Genomic DNA, 26719 nt, shown 5'->3' on the forward strand with positions numbered 1-26719 from the left:
ATTTCATAGACTCTATTGATTGGTTTTAGGGAAGTTACAACCAGAAGGGGTTTAGTACAGCACTCCTCATATTTGTGGCTGAAGGACAGTAATTGCTTCAGAAATTCAAAAGAAGGCTATGCTTTTAGTAAAAAAAATGTGGGAAGAGGAACTGTTAGCACCTGTAAGATTTTTGTAAGTAGTTTATAGACTGGAAGATACTTTGTGTTAAAGTTGTTACTTTTAAATGGAAATGAGGTAATGTAAAGAATAAAATTCCCATAAAGATAGCAAGTCAGTAGACACTGAGGGTTTTTTTTCAAGGAGCCTGTTAATTTGGAAACTATTCAACAGTTTTATAAGGTTTGTTTTCCTGCACAGACCGGCATAAACTGGAATGCAATAAAAGTCAAAGGAGAATAAAGTTAATTTCAATTATATTTATAGGACCATGGCTGAGCACCAGCTGTGCAAAATGGTCCTAAAATTGTGTGTGTGCATGCGGAGAAGCTCTGTTGAAGGTAACAGGACAGTATTTTCCACGCCTGTGGCTGGAAGCAGTTTCTGACAGGACCATTCATTCTATATGGCTGATACGGCCATTTATTCCACCCATAGTGCTTTGTATATGATAATATGCTTGCAGAATAAGTTGGTTTTATATTCTTATTTTCTGATCTTCAATTCTTAGGAAGTACTACGGTATCAGTTTTCTGTTAGTTTGATCCTAGAAGTTGGTGCTTTCAGTGAAGACATTCATGTGCTCACTCCATGCTTGACAATTTAATTACCTAGTATTTCTAAAATACGTTTTCAGGTGAAAGGCTGTATTAAAAATGTGAAGTGCTGTTATTACTTCAGTGCCTTTCGTGACAGCAAGTTATTTTTAAAGGGACGCGATGCCATCTTCGCGTTTCAACAGGGAACCGATCAGTCATTTAACCTATTTTTAAAAGTAGCTAATAAGGGGTTATGGCAGCCAGCCTGACTACCTGTTCAAAGCAAGGAGTCGAACCTGACGCTCTGCCACTACACATCCTGAGGGAGAGAAGCCACCGGGGCGGCCCCCGCCACAGCAGCAGCGCAGTGAAGCCCCACGGCCGCCGCGGGGTCCCCCACGCAGGTCTCGCTGAGAAGGGACGGAGCTCCACCTAACGTTTCCCTGAGAGAGCCCGAACGGGTGACAGAAGCAGCGTGATGCGCGCCGTCGGGACGCTCGTCCGCCTCCGCACGGCACGTAGTGACCCGGTGGTCGCAGCCGCGGGGCTATCACGGGAGGATTAACGAGCCCAGGGACGCCGTGAGCCCCCGTGGCGGCGGGGGGTGCCCGCGCCCGGCCTGCCACCGCCGCCCCGCGCCCTCCGGGCACTGCTGTCCCTCTGAGGGCGGCGGGAGACCTCCGGGGTACGGGCAGCGGCTGGGGGGGCATGGCGGCGTTAGGGGTCCGGGTCACCGGTGGGGAAGAGCGCCGGGGAGGAGCGGCCGGGAGGCTCGCAGCGGGAGCGGGCAGCCCACCTCCGGGGAAGGGTCGCCGCGGGAGCAGGCGGCGGCCAAGTGGGGCAGGGACCCGCCCCGGACCCCGACGCCCGGAGCGAGGCCGCCTGCCCCTCAGCACACCCCGGGCGCCGGCCGAGCTGAGGGGCGCCCGGCAGGGGACGAGCGGCAGGGCGGCGTTTGCCCCTGTGCTCGGCACTGGTGAGGCCCCACCTCGAATGCTGGGCTCAGGTTTGGGCCTCTCGGGACAAGAAGGGCCTTGAGGGGCTGGAGCGTGTCCAGAGAAGGGCAGCGGGGCTGGGGCAGGGTCTGGAGCACAAGTGTGCTGGGGGGCGGCTGGGGGAGCTGGGGGGGTTTAGCCTGGAGAAGAGGGGGCTGAGGGGAGCCCTTCTCGCTCTCTGCAGCTGCCTGAGAGGGGCTGGAGTGAGGGGGGGGCTGGTCTCTGCTCCCAAGTCACCATAGAATTACAGAATCATAGAATCGTTAAGGTTGGAAAAGACCGTTAAGATCATGAGTCCAACCACTAACCTATCACTGCCAAGGCCACCACTAACCCATATCCTCAAGCACATCTACCCTTCTTTTAAACACCTCCAGGGATGGAGACTCCACCACCTCCCTGGGCAGCCTGTGCCAGGGCCTGACAACCCTTTCAGTGAATAAGTTTTTCCTAATATCCAACCTAAACCTGCCCTGACACAGCTTGAGGCCATTTCCTCTCGTCCTATGGCTTGTTACTAGGGAGAAGAGACTGACCCCTGCCTCGCTACAACCTCCTTTCAGGTAGTTGCTGGGAGCGATAGGGTTTCCCCTCAGCCTCCTCTTCTCCGGGCTAAACCCCCCCAGCTCCCTCAGCCGCTCCTCATAAGACTTGTTCTCTAGACCCTTCACCAACTTCGTTGCCCTTCTCTGGACGCGCTGCAGCACCTCGATGTCCTTCTTGTAGTGAGGGGCCCAAAACTGGACACAGTACTCGAGGTGCGGCCTCACCAGTGTCGAGTACAGGGGCACGATCACCTCCCTGCTCCTGCTGGCTACAGTATTCCTGATACAAGCCAGGATCAGTGACGGGACGAGAGGAAGCGGCCTCAAGCTGCGTCAGGGGAGGTTTAGGTTGGAGATGAGGGGAAATGTCTTCCCTGCCAGAGCGGTCAGGCCCTGGCACAGGCTGCCCAGGGAGGTGGGGGAGTCACCGTCCCTGGGGGGGTTCAAAGGACGTGTAGACGTGGCCCTTGGGGACATGGTTTAGGAGGCCTGGGGGTCTTGGGTTGGGGGTTGGCCTTGACGATCCTAGAGGTCTTTTCCAACCTTAACGATTCTATGATTTATGCTATGTTCGAGCGCAGCAACAGCTGATCTCGGCTCGTTCCCGCCTCCCGCAGCCCTGCTCAGGGGGCTGCAGGCAAAATCCGGCGCCATCATCCACCACGGTGAGTGCTCCCGCGGGGAGGAGGCCCGGCCAGGCGCGATGTCACCCAGAGCGCTACCAGGCCGCCCACCCACCCACCGCGGTGGCGGTGCTCAGAGGCAGCAGGGCTCTGCCCGCGCCTTAACGGAGGGCAGCAGCCGGCGCCCGGGGGGGCGCGGCGGCCATCTTCCTCACCGCGCCTGTCACAGCGCTGCCCGTCAGGCGCGGCGGGCAGGGAGAGGCGTGGCGGGTCGGAGCAGCCCCGCTGGCCCTCGCCGGAACGGAACGTGATGCTGTTCAGGAGCTCCTACTGTGTCAGCCCTGGGGGCTGAACAAGGCGCGGGGAAAGTGTTTCCCGCCCTCCCGCGCTGACAGGGGAGGCGGCCCCTGGCAGCGCTGAGGTGACCCTGGCTGCCTCCCTTGCTGCCCGGCCGTGGGATTCGGGCACTGCTGAGTTTATTCGTTTTTATCCCCTACATGCTCTTTTATTAGAAATATTGCTAGGTGTACCGGTAGGGACGGTGCCGCTGCTTCTGTTTCTCCTCCTTCTGCAGGTTATGGGGAGTGCACCTTGTCAGTGCAGGTCACTGATATGGACGTTTCTCTACATTTTGCCCACCAACACGTGTCGTGAATTCCAGCGTAAGATTTGGCGTTAAATCCTGATCATCACTGTTTGTAAGGGTAGGAAATAAAAGCATTGCTTCCAGTGAAGCTTGGAAAAAGCTATGCGTATGTGTGAGTATATGTATTACACAGGGCTGCACTGCACTAATCTTGCGGAAGAATGGTCTGGCCTTAATCAGATCAGCAGCATTTCCTCAGGGAAATGAACCTGTTAGAAACACTACAGGGTGGGTTGTTGTTTCTTGTTTTTACTTTATTTTTCCCCTTATCAAGCCTGCCCCATTATTTTAAATCACTGCACTGCTGGTAATGCGTTTCACCTGTTTTGAGTCCCTTTCTTATTCTAGTTAATCAGAATTTACCAGCCTGTTTCTGTGATAAGCAGATGCTTGTACATCTTTGCATTTCTTGATGATTAATGCTGTTGGAACCCTTTCCTTTTTTTTCCCTTTTTTTAATCCGTGTAATCTTTCATTGTATAAGTATTATTGTTTACTGAAATGCACATTCTAGTTACCTCTGTCAGCTTCAATAAGTATTTTCATTTTTCTTTGGTTTTAGAATATGTATTTCTGAGTTGATGCTATGTAATGGTTAGTTACTATAAGAATTTGAACATCTTTAAGAGAAAGAGATGCCCTGCAGCAGAGGAAGGCAGTCTGCTCTGGAGGTGTTACTGATAGCCAGGGATAAGCCACACTGCAGTATGGGCTACCTAAATGTAATGCATAGTTAAAAGGAGGGAGGTCGTTGTCTGGCTGTAGTGGACATGAAACTTGAGGGGTTTGGCAAAAGTGATGTTCTGCTTGTAAGAAAGCAAATCACGGCTTTCATCTCCTTCACTTTTTGCTTGCTGTTGCACATGGAAGACCTTAACCCCTCTGAAGCAAGCTTTTCATAGCAAGATAACTTTGATCTGGTTGCTACCACAGCAGAACAGAAACTCTGTAACAGCTCTCTAATGAAAAATATGTAAAATTAAAATTGCTATTAATTTTTAATCTGGTTTTGTGTTTTCAGTTGTACTTATGACCAAAAAAAAAACCAAAAAAACTGTGATGCCAGGGCCTGCCTCTCTGACAGAGCAGCACATATGGCAAGCTCTGTTTTGGCATTCATGTAAATGAAGCAGTAAATAAAATGTTTGAAAGTAGATAGCATTTATTAATACATAATACTGAAGTTCCTGCCAGAAGGCATAGTAAGACTTTAATATTAATGCCTGAATTGAGCTCTTAACTTTTCGCATATATTGTATTTTTTTAACAAGCTAATTAACAGAACCTAAAGAATGGTTTACCCAGATATATTAACAAGAACAGCTGCTATTATAATACAACAAAGTGAACTAAAAGTGAGCTAGTAGCATTAAGCTCTTAAAAATACTCATTTACGCCAAGGGATAAACCAAACAGTAATAGAGGACTGCCACTTACCTAGACTGGGCTCTCAGGAGCTTCCTACAGGCTGGAAGCTTCATGCCCAGGTGTGTTATATTGTTGTAGTCCTGGCAAAAAGCACAGAATCCAGAATCCCAGGTTGGAAGGGTCCTCAGGGATCATCTAGTCCAACCTTTCTAGGAAGAGCAGAGTCTAAACAAGATGGCCCAGCGCCCTGTCCAGCCGAATCTTGAAGGTGCCCAACATGGCTGAGTCAACCCCTTCCCTCGGAAGATTATTCCAATGGTGACTGTCCTCACTGTGAAAAATTTCCCTCTCGTGTCTAATCGGAATCTCCCCAAGAGCAACTTGTGTCCATTCCCCCTTGTCCTCTCCATGTGACTCCATGTAAAAAGGGAGTCTCCATCTTCTTTGTAGCTGCCCCTTAAGTACTGGTACATGGTGATGAGATCCCCTCTGAGCCTCCTTTTCTCAAGGCTGAACAAACCCAGCTCTCCCAGCCTATCCTCCTATGGCAGCTTCCCAGTCCTTTGATCATCTTGGTGGCCCTTCTCTGGACCCCTTCCAGCCTGGCCACATCCTTTTTGTACAGCAGGGACCAGAACTGCACACAGCACTCCAGGTGTGGCCTGACAAGCGCCGAGTAGAGTGGGATAATGACTTCTTTCTCTCTGCTGGTGATGCCCTTTTTGATGCAACCCAGCATCCTGTTGGCCTTCTTGGCCGCAGCAGCCACTGTTCGCTCATGTTGAGCTTCCTGCCCACCAGGACCCCCAGGTCCCTTTCCACAGAGCTGCTCTCCAGCCAGGTGCATCCCAGTCTGTGCTGCACTCCTGGATTATGTTTTCCCAGGTGCATGATCTTACGCTTGTCCTTGTTGAACTTCATAAGGTTCTTGCTGGCCCACTCTTCCAGCCTCTCCAGGTCTCCCTGCAGAGCAGCTCTCCCTTCTGGAGTGTCTACTTCCCCACCCAACTTGGTGTCATCTGCAAACTTCATCAGGCTACACTTGATGCCGTTGTCCAGATCACTTATAAAGATGTTGAATAACACTGGGCCCAATCTTGATCCCTGGGGGACCCCACTAGTGACAGGTTGCCACTTGGAGAAGGAGCTATTTACCACCACCCTTTGGGTGCGACCTGTCAGCCAGTTCCCCACCCACTGCACAGACCACTTGTCTAGGCCATAATGCATCAATTTCTCCAGGAGGAGACTATGGGGGACCGTATCAAAGGCCTTGGAGAAGTCCAGGTAGACAATGTCCACTGCCAGTCCCATGTCAACCAGGCAAGTCCCTTTGTCATAGAAGGCCACCAGGTTTGTCAAGCACGACAAGCACCAGACCACCAGGTTTGGCAAGCACCTAATGCAGTAACACCTAAGGGACCCAGGTTCTGGGAAGGGATGCAGTCTTGCACTTGAGAAAACGTGACATCCCACAGAAAATGGCATTTTCCACTACATAATGACAACGGACCCTGTGACCTTGGCAAAACAGAGTCTGGCTGCCAGAGAAGGGAGCTGACAGATAGGGAAGCATTTGTTTTGCAGCTGTGTCCTTGTAGAACTGAGAGGCTGATAAAAGGGAACATCCCACCTCAGAAAAACACCAGGTGATAGAGCGTGAAGTCAGTCCAAGCTGCAGTAACTGCCAGAAGGGTTAAGGCGGCAGGGGGAGCTCATGACCACCGACACGACTCAGGGTGGAGAAAGCTCACCCCCCGACTCCAGCAAGGTGCAAGCGTGCTAATTTACATAGCTAACAAAGCCAATTAAAATACACCTAACCAATACCAGATGAGAAGATAATTACTAACCAACCAATGAATATGAATTTTGGTGGGCTTTTACTAATCACATAACAAGATAAATACCTTGTAGTTTCCTGGTGCGGGGTGCTAGCTCTGTGGAGTTACAAATTAGTGCCCATCTGTGTGCAAATGTGAAATGAATAAAACACCTCTGCTCTGTGTGCGTTTTGGCGTGTTGCGCACCGGGTAAACGATCCCACTGTTGGGAAGACAAAAGGATGGAAAGTTTGAAATAAAAATACATTCTTGTTGGCGTTGGTTTGCTGTGAGACTTGTCAGCGGAAGCTTTGAGGTCACTCACGGAGGCCTGCCTCTTCACCTCCTTGGCTGTGATGACTTCTTTTGAGCTATGTAGACCCATGTATGTAGACCCTGTAGAGCTATGGGTCCTACAGAGCATCTAATCCCTTAAACTTGGTTGTCGATTGCCCCTGTCTTTGCCTTACCCCACACCTCCCACCCAGTACTGTCTGACCCTGCTCTTCTCTCATTGTGTTTCTTGGCTCTCCTTTCCTTCGTCATGACTTAGTGATTCTTTTCCACCTCAAACTCAAGTTGCTGCAGCTCCGCAACTGAGAGCTAAACCCATAAAACTAATATTTTACACCGATGTCTTGTATAATGATCAGTCCGTGTATCTGTTTTCATTCTACTGTGTAACAGTGGGGACAAAATTATCCCAGCTCTGTTTTCAGGCATGTATCAAGGTTCTGACAGCTCCGATGCCATCCTTTCTCAGATTATATGAATAACTCCAACAGCCCATAGGAGAACACCCAGTCCTGTCACAGGAACATGTGTCTGAAGTTTGCATTTAGAATTAACATAAATGGACACTCACAGAAGGCCTGTATGCTTAAAATATGAGGGGAAAAAATGAACTGTTATGGCCATCTCTGCTCCTTGCTCCAGAAGAAAACCACAGTGTAGCCTGTGTATATAAATGTATTGGAAACTTGGAGACAATGATAAAATACAGGTTTTAGTTCAAAATGTGATCTCAGTGGTAAAGATTTACCAGAAGTAAATGTCACTTGTTCCTTTAAGAAAGTGTATAATTAGCAAATACAAAGAGCACGTGGGTATACCTTTCAACACTTAAGTATTTATTTGCATTACAAAATAAGTGTATATAGCACAGCTCTAGCACTAAATTGTCGCTAAGAGTACTGATTTTTTAGCACAGCACAATCTAAAAACAGGGAAAATTATAAAAGTAGAAAAGTAGTGGTGCTGTTTTCTCTAAATTGAAAGATAAATATTTTGCGGTCTCAGAAGTATGTAAATTTTGCTGCGAGGGAGACTTTGGATGCCAGGGCACCCTAGAATGTTCTGGGAAAGAACTATCATTGCTTTTTATTAAAGTAAGGAATAACCTAACAGAGCAAATTCAGAAATTAAGTGCCTTCATCTGAGGTGGATCACTGATGAAACTGTAGGCACACTCTAAAAACGTTCTTTTTTGTACCAAATTTTCTTTAGCAGAAAAAAAAAAGCGGGGGGGGGGGGGGAGGATTGGTTGTTTTCTCCATTGCAGACTTTGAGATAGGAAAGAAATGTAGGGGAGAATGGGGAAAGAACACATTTCGGGGAGGAAGAGGCCAGGCTGCTGCTTAGTTTGGATATTTCTCATGTCTAAAAAGAACTTGGCTATTTTAACTAGAAGTATTTCTTTTTTTAAGAAGAACTGTTTTCTTGAAAAAATGTAAAATGAAAAGTTGAACTGAAGATCCAAACTAGGTATGGGAATATGCAGTAATCAGATATATATCAGAAGTGTGTCTGTTCAAGTGAAAAAATACCCACCCTATTTTTTCTCCTACATATAATTATATTTTGAGCTGGGCTGTGGGGCTTTTTTTAATTACAGGTTCCCTCCATTCAGGTGCACTCGTTAAGACCCAGACTGTGTTAGAAGCTTTTGCTGGTGTAGCAACAGAAATGCATGTTTCATTATTTCTGTGTCATTTGCAACTCAAACACAGATGAGGAACCTATTTAAGTGTTTCATAAGGTACATTTTTCTTCAGCTGGGCAACTAGAATAAAATACTGATGTGGTGTGTGATTTTTCTGTTCCTTTGTTTGGTATTCCCCATCATTTTTTCTGTCTTCTCCTGTCTATTTCCATGTCCCTACAAAGCACTTCATGCATTAAAGGCATTTGCAAGAATAACCATTTTAGTGACACTCCTGTGATCTACAGGTAATTCTCATTACAGAATGAGACAGGCCAAGATTAGTAAGATCGCATCGTACTTTGCTAAGTTGTCATGTGTTTAATAGTTAATTACCAGGGCTTCTGAGGGTCAAGGGGTGTGGGGGAGTGGGGGTGTCCGCAAACTGAAGGAGGAAAATTGATCTTAGCAAGAGATAGAAGAATTATGGAAATTAAAAAAAATTTCTTTCTGGAGAATCATTTGTGAGAGAGGCTCTAAACATTCTGCACTTGACTAATTAAAGTCTTTAAAGAGGTTTTTGACTAAGCTGGGCCACCAGTTTCTAGAGGTGGTATATTGGCTACAAAAGAAGACCCAGCCTTTTCCTGAAACCAGGAAGAGCAGCTCACCTGAAAACCCCTGGGAAATGGAGAGCAGGTGTGGGAGGAAGAGTTGGCAAAGAGGGGCAGTGGTGGTGTGGTGGGTTGACCCTGGCTGGATGCTCCATCGCTTCCTCCTCAGCTGGACAGGGGAGTGAAAATATAACGAAAGGCTTGTGGGTCCAGATAAGGACAGGGAGGTCACTCAGCAATTACCATCATGGTCGAAACAGACTCTACTTGGGGAAAAGTAATTCAATTTATTACCAATCAAATCAGAGTAGAATAATGAGAAATAAAAATGAAATCTTAAAACACCTTTTCCGCACTCCTCCCTTCTTCCCAGGCTCAACTTCACTCCCGATTTCCCTACCTCCTCCCCGTGAGCCACGCAGAGGGACAGGGAATGGGGGTTGTGGTCAGCTCCTCACACACTGTCTCTGCAGCTGCTTCCTCCTCAGGGGCAGGACCCCTCACACTCTTCCCCTGCCCCAGCGTGGGGTCCCTCCCATGGGAGACAGCTCTCCACGAACTGCTCCAACATGGGTCCTTCCCATGGGCTGCAGTTCTTCAGGATCTGCTCCAGCGTGGGTCCCTCCCATGGGGCGCAGCCCTTCAGGAACAGGCTGCTCCTGCACGGGTCCCGCATGGGGTCACAGGTCCTGCCAGAAAACGTGCCCCAGCGTGGGCTCCTCTCTCCACGGGGCCACAGCTCCTGCCAGGAGCCTGCTCCAGCATGGGCTTCCCTCGGGGTCACAGCCTCCTTCGGGCACCCATCTGCCCCGGCGTGGGGTCCTCCACAGGCTGCAGGTGGGTATCATCTGCTCCACTGCTAACCTCCATGGGTGCGGGGGCACAGCCTGCCTCACCATGGCCTTCACCACGGGCTGCAGGGGAGTATCTGCTCCGGTGCCTGGAGCGCCTCCTCCCCCTCCTTCTTCACTGACCTGGGTGTCTGCAGGGCTGTTTCTCTCACATATTTTCACTCCTTTCCCAGCTGCAATTGCCCAGTGTTTTTTTCACTCCCTTCCTAAACATGTTATCCCAGAGGCGCTGCCCCCATCACTGGTGAGCTCAGCCTTGGCCAGCAGCAGGGCCATCTCAGAGCCGGCTGGCACTGGCTCTGTCAGACTTTGGGGAAGCTTCTGGCAGCTTCTCACAGAAACGACCTGTGTAGCTCCCCCGCACAACCTTGCCATGCAAACCCAATACAGGTGGGAGGAGAGGAGAAGGATGTGTGCAGAAGCTCTGATGAGAGCTGCAGCTTGCAGTTGTGTGCACTAACCCGCCCACCACATTTGGCAGGGATGAGCTGTTTGTCTCTGCAGGTGGATTCTTCGTTCTTTGTGGCAGTTGACATTTTCTGATACGAAATTGGAGCCATATTTCAAGGTACTCCTCCACTCTTCGTACTTAGAAAAACACACCAAAAATATGAACAACTGTTTGTAATACTAAGCTTAAAAGTATGAACGGCTTCATTTCTTCTTTAGATTGTGAATTTAATAAGAAATAGCAAAAGTTTGAAATTTCACATAAACATTTGTATACTTTAAAAGGAAGCAATAGCTGGTTCTCTTTTTTTTTTTTCTCCCCCATCCAGGTGAGTTTCACAGTAGACCAGATCCAAGTGGTTATGGACAAGAAGTCCAGCACTAGGAATATGTGTGTGATTGTTCATTTCGGTCATGGCAAATCAACCCTGACAGACTCCTTGGTGTGTAAAACGGGCATCATCACTTTCAGCCAGAGCAGGAGAAACGCGATTCACAGACGCATGGAAAGATGAGTAAGAAAGATGTATCACAATCTAGTCTACGTAAGAATTTGTTTGTATCTTTTTTTCTTTTCTTTCATTTTAGTCTGAAGACAGAACAAGGGTCTGCTCAAAGCCTTGCATCTTGTCAGGTTTTTTTTAAGTTGACATGTGAATCAAGCTGTGCATTACAGAACAGAAGCTCACAGTCTTCAGAGTGCAATCTGGGCAATATTGGAGTAGAGCTTCTAAGTGATATCTGGTGGCTGCTCTTACCTGCTATGGAGAAAGACACTTTCAGAAAGATTCTTAGTAGTAACCCTCATTTTTATGGGTTTGCTTACAGGCTAATACCCTGTTCCTCCAAAGTCACTGTGGTGGGCTGCATCTTGTTATTATTACCTCTGTCTTTGATGTCTGCAACTGCACAGTTAACAAGTTGTAAAGTGATTTGGAGCGTGACTTTACAAGTGTCTGACAGTGATATTATGCTGTGAATACTATCCCGAGGCACTGATTTTGAATAAGAATAAAAATTAATTACACCCAGAGAAGAATTTTAGATCCTAAGAACTTTAGCAATTCAAATATTGAAGTCTCTTTGTAGTTTCTCAAGTATGTCAAGAAATATTGGCACTGTAATAGAGCAAGTATAGTCGTCTGACCAATGCAACTTTTTATAAAGAGCAAATTAGGAAACATTATTAAATGTTTCATAAATTCATAAGTAAAATTAATTATCTTCTCTTACAGGGCAATTCCTATGTATTATGAGCTCTCAGCCAATGACCTGTCCTTTGTCAAACAGTGTAGGGATGGTTCAGGTTTTCTTATTAACTTAATTGACTCCCACGGCGTATTGATTTCTCCTCTGAAGTTACAGCGGCTCTCCGTGTCACTAATGGTGCTTTTGTTGGGTTTCAGGTAAGCATGCTCTTCTAATTAGAAAGACCTCAGTGTATTTTATTTTATTCCTCTTAAGAAAAAAAAAATCATGACTGATGGAAGGAGCTTCTTGCTCTGAAAGTTTAACTTCTAATGGTATGAATTCAAATCTGCAGTCTTAGCCCATGGCCTTTCCTGTATCTTTAGAGGATTATATCCACTTTGTATTCCGTTTGTGGGTTGAATGTAGAGTAACTGAGGAAATAAAGTCAATCTTTCAGTAAAATCCTAGGGAGTGGAGCTGCCTGACATTCTTCTCCTCCTTCAGTTAGAAAATGGAGCGATACATGCAACTGAGTAATGGTGTTTTCAGGGAGCACTGAGACTACCACCAAATTCCCAGTTTGAATTTCCCAGTCACCGCTATACAAAGTAGATTAGATCTTGCCCACTTATGTAATGCATGTTTTAATTGTGCTTATATTCTTTAAGGGGTTTGTGTACAGACAGAGACTGTTCTGCAGCAGGCTATTGCAGAATGTATCAAACCAGTACTGTTGATGGACAAAATGGATCGTGCTTTGCTGGAATTGCAGCTGGAGCCAGAGGAACTTTACCAGACATTTCAGGGTATTGTGAGAAATGTCAACGTCATCATTTCCACCTACGGAGAGGGTGAAACTGGACCAATAGGTAATATTATGGTAAGGAATCCTATTTTGGAGCATACCTGCCTTGATACGAAACAATTGCGTACATTTATGGCAGTTCAGATCTCTGGCCAGCCTGAAGGAGCCATTCCTCAGTCCCCTTCCATCCCCACTGTTTCATACTTTTTCCTTTGGGGATATTATTTCAGACCAACCAACTGGGGACTGAAAGCAACTAGGAGAGAGGAGAGAATTCACAAAGCAGATCAGCCTCTAGTGATACTTTCTCACTAACAAAATGTGTAACCTCAAGCCAGTTGCTCAGTGTCATTCAAACATCAAATGTCAGACGCTTGCCTGGGGCAAACTGCTGAAGGGAAGCTATGGTTTGAAATTTAAGGCAAAGGACCAGAAGCCAGAAAATTAGCTTTCTGTGCCGGACTTTATTGCTTATGTCGCTTACACAACAAGAAACATGGGCTTTCTGCTATTCCTGACTGATAAGATATTTAATTTGCTCTTGTTTAATCTGAAGATATAAGCCTTTGTTATTCTACCAGTAATTATATCACAATATGCTGGGTATCTCTGGAAGGATGGTTTGAAACTAGAAAGACAAATAGTATTTCCTATATTGCAGCTGAGAATTGTGAAATAAAATACTAAAGTCAAGCGCAGGTCTTCTCTGGTGGTCCAGGAATTATCGGAGTCAGGCTGCCTCAGATATTACTTTTTTCCACCAAATAGCTCCAAGACAACACGTTCTCACCAGAGTTTTCAGACCTGGTTCCCTTTATTTAAATGTGATCATCCTCTACTAGTTTGCTTTATGGCTAAAATTGACTGCAGCTTAATCTAGTTACTGAGACAAAGGACCCCCGGCTAGGATTGTATTTTGATTCTTATATTCCATGAATTTCAGCCATTTTTAAGCCAGACCAGTTTTATCTGTGTGGCAGGAATGAACCACCTGTATTTTAACTTCCAGAGAAAGTTCACTAACAATTCAGTTAATATTCTTTATGATCCTCCAAATTGTACTTAGCACTTTACAAATATATGTCTGAAATTTTTATTTTACCCTTTGTTATAAATATTTCCACTCTGTGGGACAAAGTAAGGTTCTTGCTTCAAAGTAATATTCAATAGGCCCATTTGGGGGAAAATATTTCCTTGTTCTATGTTTCAGAAAATATTTGGCATTTTTACTGATCCTACCTGGCGCTGAAAGCAATTCATGCATTTCAAATCAGTGTTTTGTGAAATGCATTCACTTTTTTCCGACCTTTTAAAGATTGATCCAGTTATATAACTCAATTTTGCTGAGCGTTCAAAGAAAGATATGGTGAAAAAACTGGGGTGATAACTGCATAACGTGGTACGCATGGAATGAACGTAGATACATACTTAGATACCACAGTGACACCCTAAGGATATCAGTGATGCACACCAGCGTATGTTGAGTTTGTGCTTCTGTAAATCTAAGCTTTCACAGGCAGCGCAGAAAGCTAGTTAGAGACATGAGCTTGTAGCTCTTACAACAAAACTCCTTGTGTATCTGAGAACGGCAGTTTCTTGTAATGCAGATACGCTGTACGTGCCTTCTGTGGTGAGTTCTGATAACCTGCTCCATAAGAGCAGTGAGAGAAGATTCACTCTTAGAACCTGAGAACATAAATGGTTTTACTGAACTGCATAGGCATAATTAATACACAACACAAGATTATGGACTAAATCCAGCCTTTTGATACAAATGAGTGTTTCTGTGAATTTAATGAACCTCAAATTATATCTCATAAATGATGGAGTTAATTTCCTATTAGATGTGTACGCAACTTCCTGTTAACTGAATGCTTCATACACGTGTGAAAGCTCAATATATTTGCTTGTCTTCTGATGCCTTACAAAAAATTAACCTACCTTGACTCATTTAGCTCATAGGGTACTCCAAGAGTTATCTTGTATGGTATTTAAGTGCTTTCAGCAAGGCTTCAAAAGTCATTTATAGGTAACAGGGTAAAGTAAGAGAATTCTTGGCCACAGGTTTGTTTACAGTGTCTAGCTCCCTGTAAGTCTAAAAATGCACCTTGAAGGCAGTGGTTTTAAGTGTAGTAAAAAACCTCAAAAACCTAACCGAACAAAAAGCCATCCTTTGCCTCCCCAAACACCTAACAGTTAGTGCTACATTCAAATAAGGATTCACCACTCTTTTGCTATTTTAATCTCTGTTTAAATGTGAGACTTTACAAAGTTTTCTTTTAAAAATAACTAAGTGGAAATTTGCAGGAAAAGTGGATGCTCCTGAAGTTCAAACTGAATGAGTAAAAATAAACATAATCTTTAGATATTTTGATCCAGCAAGTGGAAAATTCAGCAAATGATCCACTAGCCCAGATGGAAAGAAGTTGCCAAGGACATCTTGCCAGCTAGTTCTGGATCCTATCTTTAAGGTAAAGCAGCATTTTTGTCTGGATTTGACTGCAAGGTCGAGAGGGGAGGGTTTTTTTAGTTTAGTAGGTTAGCTCTTAGGAAAGCCATCCTTCTTATAAAGTACGTTTCTGTAGAGATTAGAAATTCTGCAGTATAAGAACAATGTGCAGAAGGTGGGACAGAAGTAGAAGGCAGCATATCTGAATAATATATTCTGCATATTGTTACATTAAAGATTCGTGTGTCTTGTGTGTGAACCTCTTCTGATAGGAATTTGGAACTTCCTTTGGAATTACAAACATTTGATGTAATTTGTGAATCTTGAACTGTATGATCCTGGCAAATAATTTCTCAAACAAAAGCCCAGAACAGAGAAACTAGGGGGGTTGCAGACATTTGTCATGATTAAGATAAAATATTAGCAAAACCTGTCTCTTTTGTATTTCTTACTCTGGTGACTATAAACTTGTTTCAGATCTTTGATGCCATTATGAATTTTAAGAAGGAAGAGGCAGCCAATCTGATAGAGAAATTTGATAATACTGAAGATTAAAATAAGGAGTGAAAACTTCTTAAGGTAACTTGGCGTTTCTACTTCATTAGAATTGCCAACATGGTAACATTTCTTACACTTGAGCTGTTTGCTCCTCTAGAGAAAGAAAGACTTCCCCTTGGCTGAGGAGGATTGGGTTAGAGGTCATTTTGGCAAACTGGATCCTCACAAATCCATGGGCCCTGATAGGAGGCACCCAGGAGTGCTGAGGGAGCTGGCAGATGCTGTTGCTAAGCCACTTCCCATCATCTCTGAAAGGTCATGGAGGACTGGAGAGGTGCCCGAGGACTGGAGGGTAGCCAGTGACACTCCAGTTTTCAAAAAGGGCAAGAAGGAGGATCCAGGAAACTAAAGGCCAGTCAGCCTCACCTCCATCCCCGCAAAGATGATGGAACAGTTTATCCTAGAGGTCATCTCCAGGCATGTAGAGGAAAAGGAGGTTATCAGAAACAGTCAACATGGATTCACCAAAGGAAGATGATGCTTGACCAAGCTGATAGCTTTCTGTGATGGCATGACTGGCTGGGTCGATGAAGGAAGGGTAGTGGATGTTCTTTACCTTGAGTTAGCCAGGCTTTTGACACTGTCTTCCATAACACCCTCATGGTTAAGCTTAGGAAGTGTGGGTTAGATGAGTGGACAGTGAGTTGGACAGAGAACTGGCTGAAGGGCAGAGCTCAGAGGGTTGTGATCAACGGGGCAGAGTCTGGTTGGAGGCCTGTCACTAGTGGTGTTCCCCAGGGGTCTGTGCTGGGTCCAGTCCTGTTCAATATATTCATCGATGACCTGGATGATGGGACAGAGCGACCCCTCAGCAAGCTCGCTGATGATACTGAGCTGGGAGGAGTGGCTGATGCACCAGAAGCTGTGCTGCCATCCAGCGAGACCTGGACAGGCTGGAGAGCTGTGCCGAAGGGAAACTCATGGAATTCAACAAGAGCAAGTGCAAGGTCCTGCCCCTGGGGAGGAACAACCCCCGCACCAGCACAGGCTGGGGGGGACCTGCTGGAGAGTGGCTCTGCTGAGAGGCCCTGGGGGTGCTGGGGGGCAGCGAGGTGACCCTGAGCCAGCACCGGGCCCTTGGGGCCAAGGGGGCCAGCGGTGCCCTGGGGTGCATGGAAAGGAGCGTGGCCAGCAGGGCGAGGGAGGTTCTCCTCCCCCTCTGCTCTGCCCCAGTGAGGCCACACCTGCAGGGCTGCGGCCAGGTCTGGGCCCCCCAGTCCAAGAAGGGCAGGGAGCTGCTGGAGCAAGGCCAGCGCAGAGCTGCCAAGGGGATCAGGGGCTGGAGCATCTCCCTGGTGAGGAAAGGCTGAGAGACCTGGGCTTGTTCAGCCTGGAGAAGAGAAGCCTGAGGGGGGTCTCATCGATGCCTATAAATATCTGAAGGGCAGGTGTCAGGGCGATGGGGCCGGGCTCTTTTCAGTGGTGCCCAACGCCAGGCCAAGGGGCCACGGGCACAAGCTGGAACACGGGAAGTTCCACCTGAACATGAGGAGAAACCCCTTTGCTGTGCGGGTGCCAGAGCAGGGGCACAGGCTGCCCAGAGAGGCTGTGGGGTCCCTTCCCTGGAGACATTCACCCCCCGCCTGGACGCGGCCCTGTGCCCCTGCTCTGGGGGTGCCTGCTCACGCAGGGGGTGGGACGGGATGAGCTCCAGAGGTCCCTTCCAACCCCCGGCATTCTGGGGTTCTGTGACTCTGTGATGAGAACAATCTTTTCGGTCTTTCTAAAATCCACAGAAACTTACCTTAATTGTCTTTTTATAATCTGGTAAGTGGTTAATTTGTGTATCAGGAATGTAATGATATGAAATAAGATGCTTAGTAATACTTTGCACTGAATTTGCTAGAGAGATAACAGGACTTAAGCGTGTTGCAGCATACAAAATACCTGTTTTGATTTAAGAAGAGGGAAAAAAAAATTATTTCATACATGAAAAAACCCACCAACACCACCTCCCTCCCTCTTCTCAAGGTGTAAATGCAATTCTAATACAAAGTGTCTGTTGCCGCACATTTATGCCGTGCCTCTATAATCCAAAACATGGTTTCTGGTTGGCTCTCACAGATTCCAATATATGCAAGAACACTGCTGAATTACAGTCACACTTTTGAAGAGTAATGTCTGACAGCACGCGATCACTTTCTTTGCAGCACTGAATGTTAAGAGGGAGACAGTTCCTGTGCTAACTCATGTTCTCCCCAGGTGTGTTAAAACCCATATGAAAAAGGGGGCCCAGGGGATACATGTGGAAAGTTCTTGAAATAGTCACTGGAGAAGGGAAATCCAACCACATCACTGTGGCAAATAGCCAGAGATTTAATGAAACATTTGAATTTATTTTTATCTTCCATATATGGAAGATACAGCCATAAAATATGATTATTCATGGACCTTTTTCTTTCTACTGTTGTAATCTGTTGTCAGCAGAGAAGAAGGACATTTGTGTTTTATTTCAGGACCTTAGTATAATCCAAGAATCCTAACCTTTCTGTTGAAATGTAAGTCACTAGCCCAAGGGAAAAAAGAATGCAAGGAGTGCTGCTTTTCAGTAATTCAAACATACAGTCATGTTCAGATTGCTTGTTCTAGATAAGTATTTTACTCACAGCCTTTAACAAGATTTAAGTAGTCATAGGGAAATTTTAAATGGCTGGCATGACTTTTTACATTGCATCCCTAGGTGTACCCTTCTACATGCTATCCAAAAGGTTTATTTGGGGGTCATTTATTATGTTTGTTGAAATAAGTTTTAATCACAATATGAATTTTGGGTCCCTAGGCCATGATGCGCTGCTGGCTGCCTGCTGGAGATGCCTTGCTTCAGATGATGACCATTCACCTACCTTCCCCTGTAACAGCACAAAAATACTGCTGTGAACTTCTTTGTGAGGGGTCACCTGATGATGAAGCTGCTATGGTTAAAAAATTTCCCAGTTTACCAGGGGCTGTCAAAAACACAGCACCCCTAGTGCACCAATGAGTAAAACTGCCTAAAATGGATTTGGAATAAGTTTCTGTGTTATAATGATAATTACTAATTTGGGACTCTGTTGAGCAGGGTATTACAAAAAGTAAGAAAACAAAGGAAGAGACTTGGGGTACTACATGCAAAACTTGCTTTATGTCATTGTGTGCTGGATGCTGATGTGTGTGAAACCGCATTGTATTTATTTTAGATTCAGAGAACATGTGGTTGAGGAGAGCAGGAATAAGGTATGTACCAGCCTTGGGATGTACTGTAAGAGATGGATGGAGCAGCAAGTTCATTACCCTCATTCCTTCTGCAGCTTTGATGATGGTCTCCTAGTGAATCCTGTGATTTCTCCTCAGTCACAGAATCATAACAAGATACTTTACTTTCAAACATTTCTAACATGTCCCCTGGTAGCCAACATGTTGTTACTGTTCTCTGATTCACTTCAGCCTTAAAGGTAGAGGACAAAAGTCTGGTAAAAAAAATGGAACCACATCCCCAGTTGTCTGAAGGTGTGGCTGAGATCATGGCTAGGTAAAGAGTAAATAGCTGAACCTGAATCTGATACAGGGCTGTTGGTCTGACGTTGATAGGAATTAGTTAGGTTTTGAAGAATTTATCTGTAATATGATCATCCACTTGAGTATTTTCCAGAGGATCTGCATTTTTTGGATTTGTGTAGATTTGCCACTTTCTTCAGAAATCCACCAATGTTGAAATAAGTAAATCATATTTGAAATAATTTTCAAGTCCAGTATTAGCAGAAGAGAAGCTTATCTGTGATGGCACATGTGTTTAATCCTCTAACAAACTGTTAACTCCTTCTCGCAAATCTCCCAACAGACACAGCAGGCTGTATGTGAAGGCTCGACCCTTTCCTGATGGCCTGGCAGAGGACGTAGACAAAGGGGAAGTCAGTTCCCATCAAGAACTGAAACAGCATGCGCATTACTTGGCAGAGAAATACAAGTAGGATGTGTCTGAGGCTCGTAAGATTTGTTGCTTTGAACCTGATGGTATCAGTCTAAATATCTCAGCTGACATCATGAAAGGTGTTCAGTATCTAAATGAAATCAAAGACAACGTTGTTGCTGGTTTCCAGTGGGCTACAAAAGAGGTAAGTGTAGTTCTGTACTTTTATCTTGTGTAACTGAAATGTATCTGAGCTCTGTTCCTGTGAAATATGTAGAAACTGTCAGTAACTGATAAGAACAGGGTAGTGAGCTAGTTGGAAATTGTTCCCACTGAAGGACATATGTCACTCAACCTACGTAATGACACATTGTTGTCTGTGCGTAGTTTAATGTCTGTTCCAAGTGTGAGATCTCAAATGCTAGAGGAGCATTTGAGTCCTTCCTAGAAGGACTTTGCTCTGTGTGTAGTGTGCACTGCCTTGGTCCAGACATAACTGTTCAGCATCAGCGTGAGGGACTTAAATCAGGCCTGAATCCTGCTAAGTGAAGGGTCACATCTTATAGTAGCATCACACCTTTGGTTTTCCCCTTTTAATACTGCAGGACGTCTTCTATGAGGAGAGCATGAGAGGTGTTTGTTTTGATATCCATGATGTCATTCTGCATGCGGTTCCTATTCACCATGCCGGTGGGCAAATCGTTCCTCCTGCAAGGAGGGTTCTGTATGCCTCTACGCTTACAGCACAACCCAGGCTTATGGGGCCCATCTATCTGGTAGAAATACAGCTATGCAACAGGATATGATATCTGAGATCATAGATTCATCATTTAGTTAGGCCCTTAAGATCATCGAGTCTGGGAGGAGCTGTTGACACTCTTGAGGGCAGAGAGGCCCTGCAGTGAGATCTGGAGAGCTGGACAATCATCAACTGTACGAAGTTTAACAAGGGCAAGTGCCGGGTTTTGCCCCTGGGGCTCGGCAGCCCTGGCTGTACAGACAGCCTGGGGAGCAAGGGGCTGGGGAGCAGCTCTGCAGAGGGACCTGGGGGTTCTGGTCAATGGCAGGCTGAACATGAGCCACCAGCGTGCCCTGGCAGCCCAGAGGGCCAGCCGTGCCCTGGGGGGCATCGAGCCCTGCATCGCAGCCGGGCGAGGGGGGGGCCGCAGGACATGAAGGGTATAAAGCTACTGGAGAGTGTCCCGAGTCGGCCACGGAGTTGGGGAAGGGTTTAGAGGGGAAACCGTACGAGGTGTGGCTGAAGTCCCTGGTTTTGTTCAGCTGGAGCAGAGGGGGCCGAGGGCAGCCTCATGGCGCTCTGCAGCTCCCTCCCGAGGGGAGGAGGAGGGGCAGGGCTGGTCTCTGCTCTCTGGTGACCAACGCCAGGCCCCGAGGGAATGGCAGGGAGATGTGCCAGGGGAGGGTTAGGCTGGGCATTAGGGAAAGGCTCTTCCCCCCGAGGGTGGTGGAGCCCTGGCACAGGCTCCCCAGGGAGGCATCACGGCACCAGCCTGGCGATATTCCAGAAGCGCTTGGACAAGGCCCTCAGAGACACGGTGTGAATTTGGGGTGTCCTGTGCAGGGACAGGAGCTGGGCTTGATCCATGTAGGTCCCTTCCAACTCAGGGCATTCTATGATTCCATGATTCTGTGAGTCCAACCATAAACCTAACACTGCCAATGACAGATATGCACCAGATCTATAACCGTGTTTCCACATTTTCTTCCGAAAAACCATGATAGCTCTGTTCTCTGTCATGCAAAGACTTGGTCTGAGGACATGTTTTTCATTCCAAAGTTAGAAAAAAGTTAAATGGAAACTGGAAAATGTAGGTGCAGAGGTGAATTGTGCTGTTCCTTATGAATTGCCAGTACTTTGGGGGAAGTTATGATTTGGGTTTTTTCTTTTTCCCATCCTTTCTTTCTGTCACTGTAAGCATTCAGGAGAACAAACAATGGGTATCCTAAGTCAACAGAAAGAGCAGTAAGTATTTTAAATTTCTTTTTTTAATAAGCTTTTTTCTGAGCTGTTTAAACATTGACTTCTGTCCTTTGAAAAACTGAATATTCTTGGTAAATTAAATTCTTCCATGAAAGAGCTTGGAAAGTATATTCCATGCTAAAAGTATTTATTTATCACCAAGTACAGCTATTCACATACCAATTTGTCTTAACTGTCTTAAAAGCAATTGTAAGGTTTAGAACCTGCTTTAAAAATTAATTCCAGACTGCGGTGCTGGGTGGTGGGCAGGAAATCAGCTCAGCTGCTTAAAAAATGTCTTAGCCATGAGGGCTGAAGAAAATGAGTGCAAGTAAGGACAAAACAGCAAAATGGAGAATTTCTTCACCTTCATGACTTGTGAGACCTATCGTGACAAAGCAGGGGAGTTTTGCAACCTCAGTGGTGTGTTTCTAAGCAAATGTAGGGGTTTTTTAAAGTACAGTTTTTATCAGAGTACTTGTCAGCCGTGTTGTATGTTCCGTGATAAGCTACGGTGAGATCCTGTTTGTATAAGATTTGCATCCTGTAGTAAATGCATTTATTACAAAGTACTAGAGGACTCTGCTTTCTTGTGCCCAAGGCTTGCTGAAGGTAATTCATGGAGCAGATGCACTTTTGCCTCACTTTGTGGATGGGAACTACAATCCGGTACAGCCAGTATATACAGTAATTGGAAACTTCACAGTCATGTGAGGCAGAGAAGGCAGGCAGAGCTTCTGAAAGGTGTCTTGGAAGTGAGAGTGAAGCCACTTCTTACACATGAGAGAATTTTCTCTGAGTGAGGACCCATCATGAGAAAAACATCAAGAGAGCTGTCTAGAGGGATTGTCTAATGCTGCCTGGCTGTGTTTTAATAACTGGTGACCTCCGTTTACATAACTTCATAGAATTTTTCTTTTACAGGGCCCATAACAAGTGGTTGGTGGGATCTATGGTGTGCTGAACAGGAAAAGGGGACACGGTTTTGAAGAATCCCAAGTGGCAGGAACTCCAATGTTTGTGGTCAAGTCGTTCCTACCTGATTCGTTTGGTAAGAGAACACTTCTTTGTTACCCACAACATGCAGTTAAAGAAAGACCTCTGCGGGATGAAAGGGACTTCAGAATTCCCATTTCACTAGCTCCAAGCTTCCTCCTGTTGTCCCTTTGCATCTTCAGCTCAGAGACAAATAGTTTACTCCTTTTTGTGGCAGCCTACCCCCTGGGGCTTTCATGCCAGCAGAGGGTGCCAAAAAGATGTGGTGGCTTCTGCACCTTAAGACATTTCAATGTTCACCAGATTCAGTTTCCATCATTTTAAATCAAGTTCTTCCTCTGAAGCAAGCCTGGAAGAAAGAATTGGTCTTCAGCAGCAGTAGCCTAGAAAATTTGGTACCAATCTGAATCTTTAAAAGAGGGACAGAGTGCCAGCCTGAGTAGCTTAAATGGCATTAAACCCTCTTGCCAATTCTTAAGACTACCTTTGAAATAATAATCTGATCCTTCTTATGCTGCCCCTGTGAAACATCAGCTTCTTGGTGTGGTACAGAGCCTTTCCTCTGGTACTGTGGTTTGTGTCCCCAGTCTCCCTCCTCCCCCTTCAAAAATGCACTTCAAGAGTACCCTGGGACATTGTGACAGAAAGTTTACCAGTTTCATGGGGTGCGTTTGGAACTCCTCACATGGTAAAACTGTCAGAAATGCCATGTTTTATTTTGGAGGGGGCTTCTTTGCCAAAGTACATTAGTGTGGTAACTGCTAAAATAATCAGTGATGAAATAAGAGATGCTTAACTTTTAAAGTCTGAACTGGCAATTTAATTTCTTAAAAGAAAAATTTACATGTGTTTGTCTGGCTGGCTTTTGGGTATTTTCGGGGTTTTTTTCCCCCTTTCTCCAAGTTTGCATAGAGCTTAAAACAATTTCATAGAGACACCCATTTTCCAAACATGGAAAACCAAAAAGAAGCATAAGCTTAGACTTGCTTGGACGTATGTTACACTGGGCTCTCAGTCCCAACTTACACAGCACGTTGACATCCGTATTCTGCAAAACTGCCTCTCTGGTTCGTTGCCAAAGCTGCTGTCGACTCTTGCTAAAACAGTGATCCAAAGACGTGGGGAAGTATCATTATTCCTATGAACCAGCGGTTAGAAGTAGTCCTACAGCAGCAAAGTCTGCATGCACAGGCAGCAGCTCTTCGCGGGACTGAATACCTGGGAGAAGGGGATGAACTGCTATGAAGATGAGGAAATGGCAAAGGAAGCACATATACATCTTCAGTTAAATGTAAAGTTCCTGTACTGTCAGACTAAATGTCGAGTTAGTCCAGCATCTTGTTTATGACAAGTGAGCACTTAGGGAAGAGGAAGAATGAGGTAAGCTGGTATAAAACTTCCCCAGTCACTTTTTTATAGCCACTTTCAGAGGCTTCCTGGGGCAGAAGTGGTTTCTAGATCAATTTAGTAACCCTCAATGGATTTCTTTATGAAGTTACTCAGTCTCCCCCTCATAACTGCACAACTTTAAAATAAAGGTGCAGGCTTTCACTGGACATAATGTTTTGTTTTCTGTTCCTTTCCTAGCCGGTACTAGTACTTGATTTCGCATTTTGACTCCTTCTGAACACTAAACTAACATGTCTGTACTACTTACCATAACCCTAAGATCTCAGATTGAATGGTCAGTTCAGGTGCCAAGACATATGAAACATCTTATTCCCCATATACTTATCTATCTATCGAAACTTAATTTTGTTTGCCTTTTAATTGCAAATGTACATGATCACACAAGCCCTATTGGGACTTCTTTGGAGTTGGGCTCACTTTCACCTGCTTGAAAGAACTACCTGCAAAGTAGCAGTTTCCCAACAGTACCATACCCAGCTTCCTGAAGAGTGTTTTTGGGGTTTTGTCTATGCAGAAAATCACAATAAACCAATTTTATTTTTTCCTGGAGCTGGCTCATCCCTTTTCATTTCTTCCTTCCCACTAGGTTTTACCACTGACTTGAGATCCAACACTGGTGGCCAGGCTTTTCCACAGTGTGTCTTTGATCACTGGCAGGTTTTGCCTGGAGATCCTTACGATGCAAATTCCTGTCCTTAGCAAGGTGTGGCTGAAACACGTAAAGGCAAAGGCTTGAGGGGAGGGCATTCCACCTCTGGATAACTCCTAGGTAAGTTGTAAACATTTTTGTTTCATGTTGCGTGATGCACTGCCCAGTTTTTGTCCTGATACTCTTCCCTCATAAGACCAGGAAGAAAATTAAAAACTTTTGAGTGTCACACTAAATACACACACAGTGCTAACATGTTGTGATAATCATAGACTGACAGAATCATTAAGGTTGGAAAAGACCTCTAGGATCGTCAAGGCCAACCCCCAACCCAACACCCCCAGGCCTCCTAAACCATGGCCCCAAGGGCCATGGCTGCACGTCCTTTGAACCCCCCCAGGGACGGTGACTCCCCCACCTCTCTGGGCAGCCTGTGCCAGGGCCTGACCGCTCTGGCAGGGAAGGCATTTCCCCTCATCTCCAACCTAAACCTCCCCTGACGCAGCTTGAGGCTGTTCCCTCTCGTCCTGTCACTGGTGACTTGGGAGCAGAGACCAGCCCCCCCCTCACTCCAGCCCCTCTCAGGCAGCTGCAGAGAGCGAGAAGGTCACCCCTCAGCCCCCTCTTCTCCAGGCTAAACCCCCCCAGCCCCCTCAGCCGCCCCCCAGCACACTTGTGCTCCAGACCCTGCCCCAGCCCCGCTGCCCTTCTCTGGACACGCTCCAGCCCCTCAAGGCCCTTCTTGTCCCGCGGGGCCCAAACCTGAGCCCAGCATTCGAGGTGGGGCCTCCCCAGTGCCGAGCACAGGGGCCCCATCCCTGCCCGGCTCCTGCTGGCCACACCAGTGCTGACACAAGCCCGGGGGCTGGTGGCCTCCTTGGCCACCCAGGCACTGCTGGCTCATGCCCAGCCGGCTGTCAGCCAGCACCCCCAGGGTCTTCTCCGCCGGGCACTTCCCAGCCCCTCTGCCCCAGGCCTGGGGCGTTGCCTGGGGTTGGTGTGACCCAGGGGCAGGACCCGGCACTTGGCCCTGTTAAACCTCATAGAGTTGGCCTCAGCGCATCGATCCAGCCTGTCCAGGTCCCTCTGCAGAGCCTTCCTGCCCTCGAGCACTTCAACACTCCTGCCAAGCATGGTGTCACCTGCAAACTCTCTGAGGGCACACTTGATCCCCTCATCCAGATCATTGATAAAGATATTAAACAGGACTGGCCCCAACACTGAGCCCTGGGGAGCCCCACTTATGACCAGCCACCAACTGGATTTGGCTCCGTTCACCACAACTCTCGGGGCTCGGCCATCCAGCCAGACTTTACCCAGCAGAGTCCACCCATCAAAGGCATGAGCCGCCAGCTGCTCTGGGAGGATGCTGTGGGAGACAGTGTCACAGGCTTTGCTGAAGCCCAGGTAGACAACATCCACAGCCTTTTCCTCATCCACTAGGTGGGTCACCCTGTCATGGAAGGAGCTCAGGCTTGGTCAGGCAGGACCTGCCTTTCATGAAGCCGTGCTGCCTGGGCCTGATCCCCTGTTTGTCCTTCATGTGCCTGGTGATCTCACTCAAGTTGTATCACTCCATAACCTTCCCCACTACCAAGGCCAGGCTGACAGTCCTGTAGTTCCCTGGATCCTCCTTCTGGCCCTTTTTGTAGATGGGCATTACATCGGCAAGTCTCCAGTCACCTGGGACCTCCCCTGTTAGCCAGGACTGATGATAAATGATAGAGTGGCTTGGCAAGTTCCTCTGCCAGCTCCCTCAGTATTCTTGGGTGGATCCAATTGGCCCCATGGACTTCTGAGTGTCCAGGTGGAGCAGCAGGTCATAAACTGCTTCCTCCTGGATTAAGGGGGAGGCGGGCGGTAGTTCCACTCCCCATCTCTGCCTTCCAGCTCAGGGAGCTGAATACGCCAGGGATAACTGGTCTGACTATTAACGACCGAGGCAAAGAAGGCATTATGTATATCAGCCTTTTCCTCTTTCTTGGTGGCAGTGTTCCCTTTGCATCCAACAGAGCACGGAGATTTCCTTGGCTCTTTTTGTTGTTAATGTATTGTCCTGGTTTCAGCTGGGATAGAGTTAAATTTCTTTGTAGTAGCTAGTATGGGGCTGTGTTTTGGATTTTTGCTGGAAACAGCGGTGATAATGTGGAGGTGTTTTAGTTGTTGCTAAGTAGCGCTTACACTGGTCAAGGACTTTTTCAGCTCCCCGTGCTCTGCCGGGTGCACAAGGAGCTGGGAGGGGACACAACGGGACAGCTGA

The 26719-nt window shown here is 46.6% G+C and overlaps 1 pseudogene; it reads left to right on the top strand.

Moving 5' to 3' along the window:
• The first annotated feature begins 1406 nt into the window (after positions 1-1406).
• LOC142050792 (elongation factor 2-like) lies at positions 1407-24630 on the top strand (annotated as a pseudogene).
• Positions 24631-26719: the final 2089 nt, after the last annotated feature.

The sequence above is a fragment of the Phalacrocorax aristotelis genome, chromosome Z, assembly GCF_949628215.1.
Source record: "Phalacrocorax aristotelis chromosome Z, bGulAri2.1, whole genome shotgun sequence".
In the NCBI taxonomy this organism is placed as follows: domain Eukaryota; kingdom Metazoa; phylum Chordata; class Aves; order Suliformes; family Phalacrocoracidae; genus Phalacrocorax; species Phalacrocorax aristotelis.